Source organism: Adiantum capillus-veneris, chromosome 3 (assembly GCF_014529385.1).
Source record: "Adiantum capillus-veneris isolate H3 chromosome 3, ASM1452938v2, whole genome shotgun sequence".
NCBI lineage: Eukaryota > Viridiplantae > Streptophyta > Polypodiopsida > Polypodiales > Pteridaceae > Adiantum > Adiantum capillus-veneris.
This window is the reverse complement of record NC_140933.1, coordinates 154,732,261-154,751,821: the sequence shown is the minus strand read 5'-3', so window position 1 is coordinate 154,751,821 and position 19,561 is coordinate 154,732,261. Positions and strand designations below refer to the sequence as shown.

Below are 19,561 nucleotides of genomic sequence, written 5' to 3'. Positions count from 1 at the left end.
GAAACGGGGAAGAAAGGAAATGAAAAGAAAAGGATGATAGTAATGGTATATACAAGTGGTACTCCAACCGCTTTCCCCCCCTTCCTAAAGTGAGTCGTCTGTGACGAGCTTGTGTCAGAGTGCATGGGAATAAAGCACGTCTCTATGCATAGCCGTATAGTGTGACTCTATGATGCTTATGGAGGATATGCATGGAAAAACAAATTGCTGTGCAAGAGATAGGTGCTGAACAATATGTTCAGAGGCTACTGCTAGCGAGGTTCCTTGGAAGCTGCGTGGCCCAAAAAATAGTAATTGTAGAAGGCGTGCTCTGTGTTTGACTGTGAACTGCAAAAGTTTTGATGTTGCCGATGGTGGTGGTTGTTGGTATTTTTTGGGTTGCCATCGAAATTCCCGAGGTGTGTATCCACTAGAAGAGGCATCGTGAAGGCGATGTTGTTTTGGTTGCCATACCCATTTGAGTGTGGTTGGATGACGAAGAGAGTGGTCCATCGGTTTAGGCAGTTTGACAACAGCGGTGGGCAATTCATGATGGTTTAAATTTTTTGTAGGCAATGGAGGTTTACGGGTATTGATTTGGCGTTTAGGTATCCACAATTGCCTGGGCTTGGTTTCCATGATTGATTTCTTGACCCATATTTTCGTAACCTTGGTGATGGATGATTGCTGAGCTGTCGCATGTGGTGAAGGTAGAGGTTCCCATTCATAGTCCGTTTGTACAAATGGCGTGGCTAAAGATTGGCCCTCATGTTCGATGCGTAATGTGTTGTTTTGCAAGTTTGGTGTTGCCTAATAAGTGTGCATCCACAGAATGCCTAGAATAACTATTTCGTTGAGTTAATGATCTTTGACCACATGAAATTGTTCCATCAATGTTGATTGGAAAATTTATGTGGCCTAGACTGTCCATAGTACCTCTGTTGGCAACCTTGAACCCCATAGTTTTTGGCATTAGAGGTTCTTGTGTGATTTTTTTGAAAGTGGAGTAGTTAACCACATTAGCTCTGGCCCTTGTATCCACTAATGCTCTTTCGGTGGTGTCGTCGACAAGTTGTAATTGAATACGTAGATCCATTCCTCCTAACTATGTAGTCGCGGTTTGTATGGATGCTGTCGGAGCATGCTGATTAGCCATTGCCTATTGTTATTTACTCTGAACATTTGATTGTTCCCCGCGTTTCAATATTCTGAGTTTGGCCTCTTGCTGTGCTTGTTCTCGAATGTCCAGTGCTTGATATTTGCGTTGAGCGGCTGCATGGAGTGTTGCCAGTTCGTCTGGTGTCAGCGGAAGAAGATATTTTTTTAACCTGCAACCACTCGCCCAATTAGGCATCTTCTCTCCTGCCAATGTTGCAAGTTTAACGGCACCACTTTGCGATATATCATGGATCACAAAAGGCCCCATTCCTCGCTTTTTGAGTTTCTTGGACTGCTGTTTTAGTATGTACATGAGAACGTAATCCCCTTTCTGGAACTCCTTACCAATCACGTGTTGATCATGAAAAGCTTTCATTTGCTTTTTTTAAGCATATATCCCATCTATCACTTTAAGTCTAGTTTCATCTAACTATTCTAGGTTATCTAGTCTCTCCGATAGCTCATGGCCCATCCATCCTAATTGTGTTGCCACCCTGAGGGATTTGACTAGGAATTCCAATGGTAGAATCGCATTAATTTTGAAGACCAGGTTAAAGGGAGTCGTGCCAATGGAAGTTTTAAAAGCTACACGGTAAGCCCATAAAGCGGTGTGTAATTTCTGATCCCAATCATTTCTTGATTCACTGACTATTTTGGTGAGCATGGTGCATAGGATTTTGTTAGTGCTCTCTGCCTGTCCGTTGGCTTGCGGATGATAGGGTGCTGACTTTCGGTGGACCACCATGAATTCATCAAGGAGAGTCTCAATGACGTCGTTCACAAAGTATGTTCCTTGATCGCTTATTATTTTGATTAGTAATCCATACCGCGTAAAGACGTTTTCAAAAGCTACAATAATGTATTGTGCGTGTGTCTTGTATCCTGGAGGGTTGATGGAACCAATGAAGTCAATGCCCCATTTGGCAAAAGCACAAACTCCCATCATCGGCCTCAGTGGCATGTCATCTCTCCGTAGGGGTGGTTTCGTGAGTTGACATTCGTCACATCGTTTGACGTATGTTGTTGCATCCATGAATAGGGTTGGCCACCATATAAGGGAGTTTAGCACTAGCTTTGCCATTTTATCAACGGAGAAGTGTCCTCCGGGTTGTCCTGTGTGTGCGTGATCTAGGATGGCGTAATATTCGCTTTCTGTAGCACACAGTCGTAATTGTTCGTCTTTTCCCTGCCTATACAGTTGGTTGGCAATGAGTAGATAGTGTTTGGCCTCTTTCTCAACATTTTTCCTTCTTGATTCGTCCCATTCCTCTGGAAAGGTTTTGTTTTCAAGTACTCAATGATGTGAGCACTCCATTTCGGTGCTTGTTACACTACTCGAAACATTGTGGCATGTTCCATTGGCGGCTTTATTATACATTTATCGCAGGATTTTACATATTTATGGACACTGTATTCCATGTTCGTCCAGTAGATGCCCAATCTTTGTAACCGTTGGCCTGTCTGTATTTCACCAGTGTGAAATCCTGTGTTTTGTATATGAGCTTGTTTGAGGTGGTAGGTGGTATCTTCAGGTTGTACACATAGTCTCAGTATTCCATCCTTACCGTGTTTGTACAGTCGTCTTGCTAAAAGGATGAGATTCCGTGTTTTGTGGATCATTGATGGTTTTCTTTCTATCTGCAAAGAGCCGATTGTGAGTAGTGGCATGACCTCTTCGCTCCATCGCGGCACCATTTCTATGTTGAACATATATGAATCAGGAAGTTCATCATCGACACCCGCAGGTGCTTCCCCATGAAATAGTCATGAAAGATGATCTGCTCTCTGGTGTGTGGTCCCCTTTTTTACAACCACCGTGAAGTCAAACTCAAGCAACAATATAAACCAGCGAACAATTCTTCCAGTGTTGAAAGGTTTGTTCACTAGATATAGCAGTGCTTGGTGATCCACGAAGAAGACAAACTTGTCCGTAGTGGTATAATTTCACTCTGCGTTGTTTAGCTGTCGACTGGAGTAGCAAATGGGAAAATCCATTTTCTTCTCTCCTGGCTGGGCTAATATGCACCCAATGGCATAGGCTGAAGCATCCACATGGACATGGAAGATTTTTCTCCAGTCAGGGGCTTGCAAAATTGGAGCTCACATCAAATGTTGCTTCAATTTTTGGAAAGCCTGCTCACATTCCTCCATCCATTCAAACTTAGTTATAAGGGCGTACAATGGCTTGACTATTACAGCAGACATATATATATATGAATCACCGGTAATATTCGCAATGCCCCATAAATGCTTGCACTTCTTTTATCTTCGTTGGTCTCGGTAGTACAGCAATTGTCTTCACCTTTTCTTAATAAGTTGAAATGCCGTTTTTTGACACTATGTGGCCCAAAATTCTACCCTGTCTCACCATGAAGGCACATTTTTCCGGGTTTAAGCAAATAAGATACGTTCTGCATCTTTTAAAGACTTTACCCAGATGAGTGATGTGGTCACTTCATTGGCGGGAATCAACACAATGATCATCCATGTAGATCTCCAAAAATTGTCTGAGATATTCTTTGAATGCGTGGGTCATTAGTCTTTGAAATGTGGCCAGGGCATTGGTCAAACAGAAAGGCATCACCCTATATGAAAATATACCCCACTCTGTCGCAAAAGCTGTCTTATGATGATCTTCCGCCTTAATCGTCAACTGGTTGTAGCCTGAGAACCCATCCAAGAAACTATAGGCCTCTTTCCCTGCTACCCTCTCAATAACTATCCACTGCCAATAACTAATCATGTTATTGAGAGGGTAGCAGGGAAAGAGGCCTGGAGAGGGTAGCAGGGAAAGAGGCCTATATTGCCTGAGCGTATCGACTAGAAGTTGTTGTTCCTCCTCAGTAAGGTCCGTGGCAATATAGGCTGGTTGAGGCTCCTCTCCGGGTTCTGCTAAGTTGATGCGTTTTGTGTTTTCAAGCCCATCATATGAAGTTCCTGGTTCTTTGGGGTCTTGTTTGGGTTTTTGCACCACTATCTTCCTATCCTAAATGGTATACTTCTTATAGTGGGATGGTGCATCCAATTTATCATCATTTGATTCCTCGTCAGTTTCCATTTCGGTTGTCCAAGCTTCTTTCAATGCCCGTTTTAAATCATTGTATTTGACTTTGCATTCCATTTTGAACAACTTAGACGGTTTTTCGGTATGTTTCTCTTTTTTTTGGTTTATGTTTTGATGATGTTTTGGTTGAGTCATGTTGATATCCTGTCCTTGAGGCAGTCAGTCACTTTGACTAATCTCAAGTACCGCGTTTTGTCAGTTAACAGAGGTACTAGGTCCTCGTGGTGCTTGTTGTGGTTGTTTCTGCGTTTATCTCGATACCTGCGTTGTCTTCGACGGTTTTGGTTTGGTAAATCAGAGTAGATCACTTGGAGATCCTTCCGTTTAATGCTCTGGCTCGAGCTACTGGATAGCTCATTGTCCGCGTTATCCTCTAGCGCCCTATCAGTCAAGTCTTGAAACTCTTCTTCGTCATTCGTTTGGACAAGGTCCCTTATAGAGATTTTGTTCACTATGCGTCGGCACTCGGCCATCCCTTCCTTGTCAGGTACGTCTTTCTCAATCTTCGGAGTTAGGCGAACATTCATCATCTGGAATGGAATGATATCGTACCCTTCCTCGTCACAAAATTTGGTGAGGGTCACTTCGTTGACACAAACATCAAGAGTAGCTAGTATTTGTTGCCATCCAAACGGTTCGAACATCTCCTCTGGAAAAGGCTCTGGTATGTATGCTTCATCTTGTGTAGTCCTATCAAGAATGTGGTCTTCCTTTTTTAGACTTCCAGAATCCAAAGCTTCTCCTGCCCATTGGTAAGCTTTGTTCTGGAGCCAGGCTGGTATTCCTCCTTCCTAGTCAATTGTGAAATGCAGGTCCTCTCCTGGGACTTTTTCTACGTCTTTATAGGTATGATCGGTGACACTAACTTTCGTAGTGACATCCTTGTTCCTCATATAGATATAGTCGTAACCCCAATCTTGGACCATTTGGAGCTGACACATGAATGGTCTGCCCAGAATGATGTCAAAATTGCTACTTTCATCAAAATTCATGATAGCAAAGGTGTGTTTGTATGCAATTCCACAAGAGGTTACTACAATCTGCTCCAAGATGCCAATAGGTCTCTCCAGGTACCCATCTGCTAGTTGAAGTTTCATTCTCGTTTTTCTTAGAGAAGGTTTTTCCCATTTTCTCCACATTGCTTTGGTGGCTATGGAAATTCCGGCTCCACTATCCAATATCGCTATCAATCTTACATCCTGGTACTCTACTGGTAGGGTAGTATTTCCTTCTTCACCTTCACAATAGTCCCCTAACTTGTTGACTGGCACTGGCTCATGTTTAGTCTGCTTCGAGGGTTGTGTTTTTAATGTGTTTCGAGAAACCTCGGTTGAAGGAATTACAAGCCCTATTTTTTTCCAAATTTTTCGCGACCTCTTCCCAAAGATGCAGTTTAATGTTCAGCAACTCTGACAAAGTCAGTGTACAACGGATAGGTGATGACATCAACTCATGAAGAGTTTTAGTGTCCATCATCTTGGGATTGGCTTTCCATTGAGATGGAACTTTCCTTACCTCTGATTGAGTTTCAGGGTTACCAATAAATGAGGGTAAAGTTTTCAACAACTGTGGTTTACTGTCTTCCGATATCGATGTGCCTGCATCTCCATACAATGATTGGATGTCATTTGGGTAGAGCTCATGCTCCAGGTGGATTTCTGGGATAGGAGCTGACACAAGTGTGGCACTCCCGTCCTTCCTATTCCTAATCTGTTACCATAGCTCTTGAGGCCATTGTTCTTCTACCTCCGAAATTGGTGGTGGTACTTGAGAATGCGTTCCATCTGTTGTATTGGCTACTACCCTCGTGTCCAAAGGTGTTTCGTTGACCGGATTGGGTAGGTTATTCAATTCAATTCCCCTCTCATCTAACTCCCGAATCTTTTCTCGTATGAGAACCTCGATTTTCAGAGTCATAAGAACTGATGGTTCCATAAGCGCTTGAGCGGCTTGAATGAGGTCTTTGCACATCTTTAGCCTCTCTTTCTCATACCTTGGATGAGGGTACGTTCCATCGATCCTCTTGGGTTTAGGTAGGCTTTAGCCTTGCTTCGTAAGCTTTCAGAATTGCATCCAAGGGTTCAACCACCTTGTCTACTAGGACTGACCCCCCGGATGGCAGTTCCGACAGTTTCTTTGTCTCGTTGTTACCATTAAGGCCTCTTTCGCTTTGAAGTTGTTCCTCCGTTTTACGCAATTTGGTTTCCAATGCCGTTTTTTCCTTTTCTGTTTTGGCTTTCATCTTGTTTCGTTTCGCCTTCCAGGATTTTCTAGGGGTTCGGACAGACAAGTTGTCTATCTTTGTTTGGCTGGCCGGGACCATCTTTGCTACCTCATGTACTTGAGCTCTAGTGACCCCTTTTATTGGAATATTCCGTTCTATTTCTGATCCACTTGAGCTTGGCACAATCTCGATTTTGTTCATGGTTGCTTTTCCTTTATTTTTGGGGGTTTTTGGGCAGTGTGGAATAAGATGGTCCATCGTGCATTCGTTGCAAAATCCAAAAAATTTCATCCACTCTCCTTTGTTTGGACACACTCTAGCCCAGTGATCCCCACCTCATTCATAGCATGGTCCTATAGGTGGTGGAGAAGCTTGAGGAGCTCCCATTGGTTGTTCTGTTCTAGGAGGGTAGCCTCTAGGTTTGTAGCCCTAATTTTCCATAAACATTAGCATATTCTCATCGACCAGGTAATGATTTTTGGTTGGTTGTGCTATGTATGAGGACTCAGGCATTTCTTCTAGAATTATCCATGGATTATATCCCTCTATAGCATATGCATTCCTATCACTTTCCCGTTCATAAGTACTGTCTGAATCTTCTAGGTGTGAGCTTACCTGGATCATACTCTGATCAGATGGTGGTTCTATGGGTTGAGAAATCCTTACCATAGCCCTATTTTCCTGGGGTAAAGGATGTTGATGTACCAACACCGGTTGAGCTTTTTCCTGTCCCAAGATTGCGTTATTTGGCCCCATTTGGTACCTTGGAGGGGGTGGATTTTGTTTTCCTCCAGGTGGTACGTATTGTGTATCTCTAACATAGTTCCGATTGTAGAAACATTCATGAGTTTCATGGTTTGTCCATTTTTGTTATGTAGCACACCATTTCAATATCCGCCATACGTTAGCTCCTGGCCTTTGTTGAAGGTTGCACCACTGGGTTGGATGGTCACCCAACAAGTATCGCATTTTCGGGTGGGCGGCTGTCGTGTGTTTGGGTTCGTCCTGTTTCCTTGGTTCATCCTCCTGATCACTTCCTCGATCACTCGATCAACGTTCGGTACAGTTGGGGTTTTCCCTCCCGATTTTGTCGTGGACTCACTCGCAGTTGAAGAGGTGCTACTAGTCCCATGATCTGTGTCTTCAATCACCTCCCCATATGCTTTGCAGTTATCTACAAGATATAATGCCTCTTTCGTGACTTGCTTAAAGGTGACATAGGCTTTCAGGTGCAAGTCCCTCTTGAGCGTGTCATTTCACAATCCCTCTATGAAAAGGACTGATAGTCTTTTGTACTGAGGTAGTTCTCGAGCAAGGCATCTTTCAATGTACTGCATGAAATGAAGCGATGCTTCTTTCACTTTTTCCTTTTCTTTTTCCCTAAATGCATAAATCTGGGAGACAGTGTTATGCTTGATCCCTCTTTTTGAGAATTCCTTAGCGAATTCTCGGAGAAGTTGCTCAATACTTGGGAATTCTAATCTGTTTAATGGTTGAAACCAAGTCAGGGCATTACCTTTCAATGTCAACCCAAATCCTTCATACTGAGTGTGGAAATCAGTCACCTCTTCCGCTCTCAATACTTGTTTGAAGGTTGAAACATGGGCATACGGATCGCCAGATCCATTATACTTTTTGGGTAAGCATTTTGCCACTTGGGATGGTCGCATACGCCTGGCCTCTGCAACCATTCTAACAACTCTTGGTTCCCCTGGGATGGCTTCTCTTGGTTCGTAATCTCCTCTTGGCACTAACAGTGGTATCCTATGCGCCCTACATTCCTCAATTCGATCTCTTGTGATAGTCGGAGGGATTCCAGTGGTGTAAGTGAATTCAGGAACAGAGCTACCCCTATGTGTGTTCATGGAAGCCCTAGTCGCCGTAGACCCTAAGGGTTCTATTCTCGGCACTCGTTCATGTCCATAAGAATCCTCCACTCTTGTTCTCAAGGGACTCTCAAGTACAATCTCAGGTTTGATGTGAGTAGTCGTGGTTTTTTCAGCTTCCGGATTCACATAGTATTGGTGGAGTGGTCCTCCAAAATATGTATATCTCTCTAACTCCTTTTGGTCCATTGGGGAGTACTTTGGCCATACTTGTCCATTATGACCACCTGAATACTTCTACCCTCCGTGTAAGTCTAAACATACAAGTTTTTTCGGTTGGTTAATTCCTTGATGCGGGGCTCATTACATCTGTAATAGAGTGTTTGGTCTCCATTCTTGAACTTATAAAGCCCCATATATGTGTTGTTTGTGTTAAGGCGCTCAGTCTCATTGGTGCGTCTGAGTACCGCGTTTTGTTTCTCCATTTTGGGTGGTGTATCGGCTGGTTCATTATCTACTTTGTCCTTGGTGCCGGTCATTCCCCATTTATCCACAATATACGGGTTATGAACCACTAACATTAGGCAAAATTTGGACTCACAAAGGGCCCCTTTAAGGAGTTTGACTTTACCTCTCTCTACCAAAACGGGCGCATGGATAAATTTTTGCAAACAAACTCCAAAGTTGGCGGAGGTTTGACAGTTAGAATTTCCTCTTCAAGCTCTATCTAGTGATATATAGCACGCCATGAGATTCTTCATATTTTAGAAGATTCTTTTTTTGATTCACTTAGATTCCGATAGAGTTGTCACATCATAGGTCAATCAAAAAAAGAATCTTCTAAAATATGAGGAATCTCATGGCGTGCTATATATCAGTAGATAGAGCTTGAAGAGGACAGTCTAACTGTCAAACCTCTGCCAACTTTGGATTTTGTTTGCAAAAATTTATCCATGAGCCCGTTTTGGTAGAGAGAGGTAAAGTCAAACTCCTTCAAGGGCCCCTTTGTGAGTCCAAATTTTGCCTAATGGTACATCATTCCCTGTCGGTCGAAATACCTCTCCCCGTCATAATCAACATCTACAAGGTCTCTGAACTCGCTCGGCCTATTTTCCAACTTAACACAATGGCGGTCCATTCCATCCTTATAGATTTTGGATTTAAGCACATTTTCAAATTGAAACTTCAGATACAACAACTTTACATTAGATGTGGGCTGTGAAGGACCTGCACCCATCGAATCTGTTCCCTTAGGGTTTGACTTGTTAGAATCTTCAGTCATGAGGTCGTATGATCTCTCAGACGAAGTGTTAAAGAAATTCTCCTCCAAAATGGGTTCCAAAGGTGGTAGTGGTCTCTGATTCACGATTGCTTCTGTTGAGTGATTACTCCCTTGATCAAAGATGTTGTGGTTCCTATTCTGATACAATCTTCTTAATCGCAGACTCATGAATAATGGGTAACAAGAAAAATCCAAACCAAGCTACCTCATTAAATAGTTTGAATCTCCCGTGTGTTCTTGCTAGCTGGATAGTATCTTCCAGTACCTGTAACCTCTCAAGAATGTGCTTGATAGCTGTAAGCTTATAGCTATCCTTGTCAGTTCTTGCTTTTGTTCGACAAAACTCGGTACACAATTCCCTACACAACCTCAACAATTTTGATCCAATTTCAATTTTGAAAGAAACACCTGGTTGCTATGGCCTAGCTCCTTGTGTGGTAAGTTTTTGTCTCTGTTCTGGCTCAGAGGTACATGGATCGCAATCCATGTTGAAAAGCCATTTGAAATTTTGTTGATACCCTCAGCTTCAGCATGGTTAGGGGATCTTATGGTATCAAAATTTGCAGAAATGAATCTCTAGATTGGAAGCTAAGTTGATTTTGTCACTTTGCCTGAGCTCCTTTCAGTTCTGAGCTTTTGGAAGGGTTTCTTGCACCCAATTTCAACTCTAGAAGGACCACTAGACTCTCTGTGATACTCTCTAGCTATGGTACTAGTTTGGTGTCAATTTGCGTCAAAGGAACATGGATCACGATCCATCTACCTTTGTGTCAAAATACACTAAATTTTGTTCTACAACTAGTCCTTGGCCTAGTGATGGTGCGTATATGGTTTTTGAATGTTTTAAAGCTTTATAGGACATGCAAAAATCGATTTTAGGGTTTATGTCAGTGGTTTCCTCCCTTGACCTGATTTTGCCACCTTTTGCCCTCTTTTTGAGATTTCCTGATAATGGTCCTTTAGGAGAAAGTGCTCCAATTGTTATCAATTCCCTGCTTGTCTTTTATCAGCTCAAACTTCCAAAAAGGTACATGGATCGCGATCCATGTTTGGCATGATTTTGGACTGACACTTTGTGAGCTGATCACACAAGCTATGGTGATGCTATTCCCCAAGTATTTTTGGATTTGGTCAGTTTTTTCCAAGTGAAAAACAAAGTTTTGTGTCTGTTTTGCGGTTTTTTGCAAACCACTTCTTTTCTGGTATTTTGACGAGCTTTTTCACTTTTTGTCTATGGCTCCTTTTGGAAAAGTTGTTCAACTAATAATCAGGAGTGCACTGGTCAAATCTTGATGTCAGATGCCTACCTGGAACATGGATCGCGATCCATGTTGGGAAGCATCTGGGCATGAAATTTGGTTCAGTGGATTCCTTGTTTCTAGTTGGTCCCAATTCTCATCTCTTTTTGGATTTGGCCAATTAAAAGTTCAATTTTTCCTTGTTTTCCCCTTTTCTCCAAGGTTTTTGGTCTGATCACCCCAATCTCGATCTTTATGATCTTCTTGTCCTCTTCTTCTCACCAAACTCAATGTTTTGATGCCTGAGAGCCTGTTCTAAGCAGAGGAAATAATTTTAGCACATTTTACCAAAAAGGTACATGGATCGTGATCCATGTTGGGCAAGATTTTTGATAGGTTTTTGCACAGTCTTTTTCAACAAGTGTTTTTATCCCCTTCTTGAAAGTTTTACTGGGTTTGGTCCAGTTTTGAAGCTCTGACCATCACTTCTTCAATTTTCCCGAGTTATGGTCTTCAACACCAAAATAAGGTTTTCGACAGTTTTTTTCCTCGATCCTTTTGGCCACAAATGATGGTGTAATTTGTTACCTAACCTACTCCTACAACTGAAATGAATGTGCAAACATAACTGAACTTAACAGTTCAGAAATAACAAAAATGTGTGTGGTGGAACAGCCCTTTCCAAGCATGTGAAAACTCAAAGAACGAAATACTATCTTGTACCTCACTCACAACTTTCTTTTCTCTTAAGGAATAGCACTGGCTAGTTTCGGACTCCAGTCTCTATTAAGCACTAAACCTACGTCTAGCTGCTTCACTGTCTATGGGTAAACGGAATGGGTATCAAAAGCTTTAAGGGAGATTTCTCTTTTTTGTTTTTTTGTACACTGAGTCACTCACCACCTAAGGGTCGATTTCCCCGGCAGTGGCGCCAATGTTAACGGGTCACCGCGACGAACGTCTGCAGCATAGCTCTTTTGTACTAACATAATGTCAATATGCAAGGAAGCGACTCGAAGTGGGGCACAGAGACTTAATGAGAGTGTCAATCTCATCAAAGTGAACTCGAAGACTACTCGTTCTTACAATAAAAGCAAATCAACCACTTCCTAGTTAGACAATCAGTATACGTCCATTCTCAACACTCAACACAATCACGCCGTTTTGGTATCCAAACAAATCCAGAATGTCACGAAACTTAAGGAGAGGTATTACAACACTTATGGGCTCAATCCTACCAAGTTCTGTCACCATTTGGGAAGGTACATAAATCACAATCCATCACAAAAAATATGTAGAAAACTGAAACAGAAGTACTTGGAAAGATCCACCTTACGCATAGAAACACTTATCCAAGGTCAAAACATAAAAAAACAACCATTTTAACTCTCAAATCAATGCATTTAGCTCACAAACGACTCACCACGAACCACATCAGAATTGGAAATGATTACACTTAGATCGAAGATCAAGAGACAAGGAACGCAATGTACTATTCGGAATAGAATTCTGATTACCCGTTCAGGAGAAATAATGATTACAAATTGTAGTCACAAGAAGCTTTAACAGCGCATGTTTTCTTCTCCAAGCTAATGATAATCCACTTTTCAAAACTAAGGGTTTTGACTTTAAAAGTTAGGGGGCTTTCCCACGGCCCGGCCTCTTACAAGGGGTAGATTCAAAGAACATAAAAAAGAATATGGTCTAATCTTCTTCTGATTACAACTCATTTTAGACATAATTACAGGGTTTTTTCCAAAAAAATTGAGTATCTGCCGGGTTTAGTGTGCATACGCCTGCTCGCTCATATCCACCAAACATGGCCCAATCTAGATGCATATACCTCCTGCTTGCTAAGGCGCCCTCCAAAATTTTCTTACCCATCTTGATGATTGCAAGGTACTACAACGAGGACGACCACATTGTAGATAAGAAACGGTAGCAAGTATGTCCAACGAGAGAATCGTCATAGTTCCAATTAACCAATGTGGGTAGATTGCTTAGTCTACCAAGTTGCCAAGGCCAGGATCATGCCCTCATGTTCCTTACCAATGGCATAGTTCCAATGGATAAATCCAATGCACACAAATCATAAGAGACTATTGCAGGTAGTCATTTGTTGCTCTTCTCATTTGCTTTCACATTTGTGCGCAGATGAGCACATACAATAGAGGATGGGAGATGCGAATAGAGGTCAAAGGAAGACAACGAGATGCAAGATGCGGAGGTATTGCAGCAAGGGATAGGATATATTTGATTCTACGCATGCAAGCTTCCATGTTCTTCTTTGCCTCTTGCTTGCTAAGGTGCTCTCCAAAATTTGCTTGCCTTTCTTGATGATTGCATGGTACTGCAACGAAGGCAACCACATTGTAGATAATAAATCATTAGCAAGTATGTACAACGAGAGATTTGTCATAGTTCCATTAATCAATGTGGGTAGATTGCTTAGTTTACCTTCAAACCGGAGTTAGAAGAGGCTTTTCAGCGAAATAGGCTTCAAGGTTGGAAACAATAAGATCTGCTATAGCCCTCCTAGTTTCCCATGTGAAACTACCAACATGAGGAGTCATACCAACATTATCCAGAGACAACAGCTCTTGGGGGACCTGAGGCTCATTATCAAACACATCCAGGACATCTCCTCCAATACGACACTCCACTAATGCCTTAAGAAGTTCTTCTTCATCCACTATCGGACCTCAAGCTATCAAACCTTGACCTATGTTTATGAGAATCCATCTAGAACCAACAACTCTTGGGGGACCTGAGGCTCATTATCAAACACATCCAAGACATCTCCTGCAATACGGCCCTCCTCCAATGCCTTAAGAAGTTCTACTTCATCCACTATCGGACCTTAAGCTATCAAACCGCGACCTATGTTTATGAGAATCCACCTGGAACCAAGGCATTGAGGAATTCCGGGTTAACGTTTCCCTTTGTCCCCTCCATAAAGGGGCAAGTGATCATCAAAACATATGAATTAACTGCCAACTCTGTTGAATTGGAAGAGTAAAAATAAGGTATTCCTAACCTTGTTGACCTACCTTTATATGCCACTGGGCACCCAAAAGCTTCGTCCGCTTGCCTAGCTATAGCCATGCCAATCCTTACAAGCCCCACAATTCCCACTCGCTTTCCACTTGCCTGCAATGCACTAAGACAGTCTGTGTTAGACAACCTGCATCTATTTTTGCATGAAATGTAGCCATGTAGGCTCTCCAAGATCATTTTCAAATCCAAGGTATTTTGCAGATATGATTTCAAAATTTTGACTGGCATCCAGAAAATACTGACTTTTATCTGCATCATTCCTAAGACCCACTCCATCATCACTTAGAAGGTGAATCCCTAGATGAGGATAGCTTGCATGGCCCGATCGAGATGCATATACCTCCTGTTTGCTAAGGCGCCCTCCAAAATTTGCTTTCCCATCCTGATGATTGCATGGTACTACAACGAGGGCAGCCACATTGTAGATAACAAATGGTAGCAAGTATGTCCAACGAGATAATCTTCATAATTTCATTAACCAATGTGGGTAGATTGCTTAGTTTACCTTTAGGCTAGAGTTAGAAGAGGCTTGCCATCAAAATATGCTTAAGGTTGGAAAGAACAAGATCTATTATAGCCAACCAGGTTTCCCATGTCAAACTACCAACATGAGGAGTCAGAACAACACTATCCAAAGACATCAACTCTTAGGAGACATAAAGCTCATTCTCAAACACATCCAGGACATCTCCTCCGATATGTCCCTCCACTAATGCCTTTAGAAGTTCTGCTTCATCCACTATTGGACCTCGAGCTATGTTTATGAGAATCCACCTAGACCCAAGGCATTGAGGACTTCCAGGTTAATGTTTACCTTTGTCCCCTCCATCAAGGGGCAAGTGATCATCAAAACATTTGAATTAGCTGCCAACTCTATTACACTGGAATAGTAAGATTTAAGTATTCCTAACTTTGTTGAACTACCTTTATATGCCATTGGGCACCCAAAAGCTTTGGTTGCTCGCTTTTCTATAGCCATGCCAATCCTTACAAGCCTCACAATTCCCACTCGCTTTAGTTTGTGTTAGACAACCTGCATCCATTTTCACATGAACTGCAGCCATGCGGGCTCTTCAAAAACATTTCCAAATCCATGGTAGTATGCATATATGATTTCAAAATTTTGACTGGAATCCAAAAAAAAAGAGACTTTTATCTACATCATTCCTAAGACTCACTCCATGATCACGTAAATATCGGGATGAGGATAGCTTGCATGGCCCGATCTAGATGCATATACCACAAATTTGTTTCCATTAACGTACTCTAGATCGTTCGGATCAACCCACACATTGCCACTCTGCTGTGACAAAAAAGACCTTTGAAAGCTTTCCTTTCAAGTTATTGATCCGTAAAGTGACATGCTCCCATTCAGAAACATGCTCCTCCATTTTTCCAAGGTCCAAGTGTATAATCTCAAATTTGGCTCTTGCAGCACCCAATATCTGTGAAGGCTCCAAACATCTATTTTGCATGAGCATAAACCTTGACCATAGGTAGATTGCCAATCCTCACCTCATCTGCAATTCCACCACTAGGAAGATATATCCAATACTCACCGTCATCAAAGCCACCTATGGATAAGTTAGATCCATCCCCTGTGATAAATGTCTATGCACTCTCCAGGAAGCTGTAGGCCAAGAAACTTTGGGTTGTCTTTGGTGGATGCAAATTGAGGGTCTCTCTCCATATGCAATCATTTACGCTTGCATCTTGAGGGCATGTGGAACTACACGAGATGTTCATAGAAAATTACCCCTTTGTATGCCAAATGCGGTGCATGTTATAAACCACGAAATGTGTTTGAAGAACTTCCTGTCTATTGAAACATGTTAGTCAGGGGCTCTTGATAAAGAAGCATTGTGGGGTTTGTGCAAAAGGGTAGGGCCAGCAACATCTGGGATTGGTGAAGCGAGGAAAACTCTCCAAATGCAATCACGTGCAATTGCATCTTGAATGCATGTGTTACTAGGAAAAACGTCGATCTGGGGAAAAAAATGATTTAGAGTAAGGAGTATCAGCTCATATGCAATCATTTATGCTTGCATCTTGAGGGCATGTGGCACTACACAAGAGGTTCATAGAAAATGCCCCATTTGTATGCCAAATGTGGTGCATGTAAGAAAGCACAAAAGGGGATTCAAGAGCTTCATGCCCGAAACATGTTAGTAAGGGGCTCTTGATAAAGAGGTCGTCTTTTGGAATGCAAACTCATTGCGGGGTTTTTCCAAAAGGGCAGGGCTAGCAAGCCCTGGGTTTTGTGAAGCACGGGAAACTCTTCAAACGCAATCATATACAATTACATCTTGAAAGAATGTGGTAATAGGCAAAACACCGATCTGGGAAAAACAATTCGAGTTTGACCAAGGAGCTCTAGCTCCTAGAGGGAAAGAGAACTCATAATTGGTCATGGCACATGCATGCATCATGATGGGTGTAGCAGAATGAAGAGGGTCATAAGGCAGCCTATTTGTTGCACTTGAGTTTGAGACATCAGAAACAAATAGAGGCCTGATTCCCATGATGCCTACTTGACATTACAACACCATCAATGTCTTGCAACAACAATCCGCAAAAGATGTTTAACTTAATAAAGTTATCTAAATCACAGAAGTTCTAGCCATGATTTTGAGAAAAAGGGCTATGTTTGATAGTTATGTGGTGTGTGTGTGAATTTTTTTGAAGATTGGACAAATTTGCCATGTCAAAGAAGAGTGTTAGGTTAATAATGTTGACAAGCACAAAAAGAATGGTTAAGAATAACTTGTTGAAAAATCAATAACATTTTCACTGACCCCATTGCAAAATATTTTTCTTTCTAGAACCTACCTAAGTTTTTTCTACAAATATTCGAGTCTTAATTTACTTGCTCAATTGATCATATTGCAACATTTTACATATTATGGTGTTATCTAAAGTTTTTAAACTAACATCTATTTTTGTGTCTACTCTTAGTTGATGTTATTGGAACTGCAAGTTACTTGTCGAATACTTTTTAACTTTGAGTAGAGAGAGAGAGAGAGAGAGAGAGAGAGAGAGAGAGAGAGAGAGAGAGAGAGAGAGAGAGAGAGAGAGAGAGAGAGAGAGAGAGAGAGTTTGTTCTTTCTGTGATTCGCCCACTTTAATTAAGCATGATACACATGTGACATGCCCTATCAAATGGAGGCACTATTGCATGTGTCGTTTATTATGCCTCTATTGCTGCTACCACATTATTGTTGGTCTTTTCGGATTCTTTTGATAGAGTATGTGGTGTGTGTGCAATTTTTTTGAAGATTGGACAAATTTGCCATGTTAAAGAAGAGTGTTAGGTTGATATTGTTGACAATCACAATAAGAATGGCTAAAAATAACTTGCTTAAAATTCAATTATATTTTCAATGACCCCATTACAAAACATTTTTCCTTCAAAAACCTACCTAAGATTTTCTTACAAATATTTGAGACTTTATTTTCTTGCTCAATTCATCATATTGAGACCTTTTACATATTATGGTAGCATCTAAAGTTTTCAAACTATTTTTGTGTATACTATTAATTGATGTCATGGGAACTTCAGGTTGTCGAATACTTTTTAACTTTGAGTGGATACCTCAAGGTAGTGTAAACCACCTATCTATCTTTATCTAAAAATAAATAAATTAAAAGGAAAACATTAATAGAATAGCCTTACTATATAAGATTATTTTTAAGAGGATAAATTTACCACGTCAAAGAATAGTGTTATTAAATATTGTTGACAAGCACAACAAGGATTGTGAGAGCTGCCTTGACAAAAAATCATTTACATTTGCAATGAACCCATTGCCTTCTCTCTCTCTATCTCTCTCTCTCTCTCTCTCTCTCTCTCTATCATACACATTACTTAATCTTTTCAATAATAAATGGTCCTACTTGCCTTAACTTGAGATTTTTTGTATGTATCAATTTGGATTCATATTGATTTCAAATATGAATATATAAAAAATGTCTAATAGTAACTTAATTATGATTTACAAACATATATAACTAAGAACTTTCATGGTTTATAATTTATTGTTAGCATGTCATCTTTCATATGCATGTAGTTGAATATTTTCAACATAAGAAAGATCTCTCCTTGCAGTCACTTAGAGTTGGAAGAATTGTTTACCATAAATTTTGCTCATTTGTTCTCTACTTTGAAGACTCTATAACCTTCACAAAGGTATGACTTATTTTTTTCCTTATTTTAGGTGCTTATATTCAATAGCAACAAAGAGTAAAAAAATAAAAACTTTAATAATATAAATAACAATTTAAAGTAAGAAAATGACCTTTGAGTGCTTATAGTTATGGCAAGATAATTATTTAATGCACTTATAATAGTGATTTGGATAGTAATATATAATAAAATAGAGAAGATACAAAACTTTTTGACATGGTATTGGATTAATCCTTTTTTTAAAGAGTCCCTAGTTTTTTTATAAAAATTCTATGTATAAAAAGATATAAAAATATATGAATGGTTTACAGTATGGTCAAATTATGAATGAATATATAAATAATCTAAATATATATTTTTCATTGCATTAGGAAAATGACAGATGCTATCTTGAGATTATTACCATTGGAGGAGACACGAATTGCTCTATCTTTGGAGTTTGAAAGAGAGTTGATGCCTACAGGTTGGGATGCCTACTTAGAATTATAACTCATAATAGTCATCACTTTAGGGAGTAAATAAATCTAATGAGAATCAAATGCTAGATATAATAGATAGTTACACGGTATTAGTATATGATTTGTTTATTGGTCATAATAAATATGTAGATTTAAGGTATGCATATGAACATGGAGGTACATTGTTTTCTCATAGAAGCTTTGAGAGATAAAAAATCATTGTAAAGTTTATTCCTAAATCTTATTGGAACTAAACGTTGTGCTAATTACATTCTTTTGTATTAAATAGCTCATGCATATCCTATTCTTTTTTGAATCATATAACTTATATCTATTCTATCATATGTTTAGATTTTGAAGATAAAATCTAAAGCTCAAGAAACCTTGATTTCTTGGAGGTAAATTAATTATGTAACTATATATATATATATATATATATAGATGTATATTTGTATGTAAATTTGTTTATTTTTAGAAACTCATGTTTGGAATAATATCTAGGTTTTACAAGAGAAAAAACATATAAGCACCATTGGGGGGTATTCTAGGAATTGCTAAGCGTGAGTTCCATGAAGAGATCATCGACATTATAAAAAGGAAACGGCAAATACCGAGTGAGCAAGAGCTAGAATTGGAAGTTAAGAGCCAAGTGGTTCAACACATTGAAGAAATTTTGGATGATTATGAAGAATATTTAGCAGATCTTGAAGAAGAAGACTTAAAGCATGTGGTGGTTTCAAACCCGATTGTATCCAGGTAAGAAACATGCATTTTAATGATGGGAAAGATGAATAAACTATACCCAAGAGTCACATTTCAAGGACTCATTGGGCAAGAGCAACAATTAAAATTGTGGTAAAGCTTGGCAACATTGAGGAGCCGGTCGTAGACCTTATAGACCATGGTTCAGAAATCAATCTTATGGCAAAGAATTTGTACTAGAAGGGGAAGTGGCCTATTGATGTGGACCGCGGATGGTGGATATGAGCTGCCAACATGCTTCCAGGTAGAATTTATGGTGCATGTGCAAACGTCAAGGTAACTATTGGGGATGTCTATGATGAGCAAAACGTTTTCATATAGGAGCATTCC

The 19,561-nt window shown here is 40.3% G+C and overlaps 3 pseudogenes; all 3 read right to left on the bottom strand.

The window, feature by feature from the left end:
- Nucleotides 1–13,230: 13,230 nt before the first annotated feature.
- LOC147462002 (hydroxyphenylpyruvate reductase pseudogene) lies at nt 13,231–13,961 on the bottom strand (annotated as a pseudogene).
- Nucleotides 13,962–15,574, bottom strand: LOC147462000 (hypothetical protein At1g04090 pseudogene; annotated as a pseudogene).
- LOC147462001 (hydroxyphenylpyruvate reductase pseudogene) lies at nt 14,336–14,892 on the bottom strand (annotated as a pseudogene).
- Nucleotides 15,575–19,561: the final 3,987 nt, after the last annotated feature.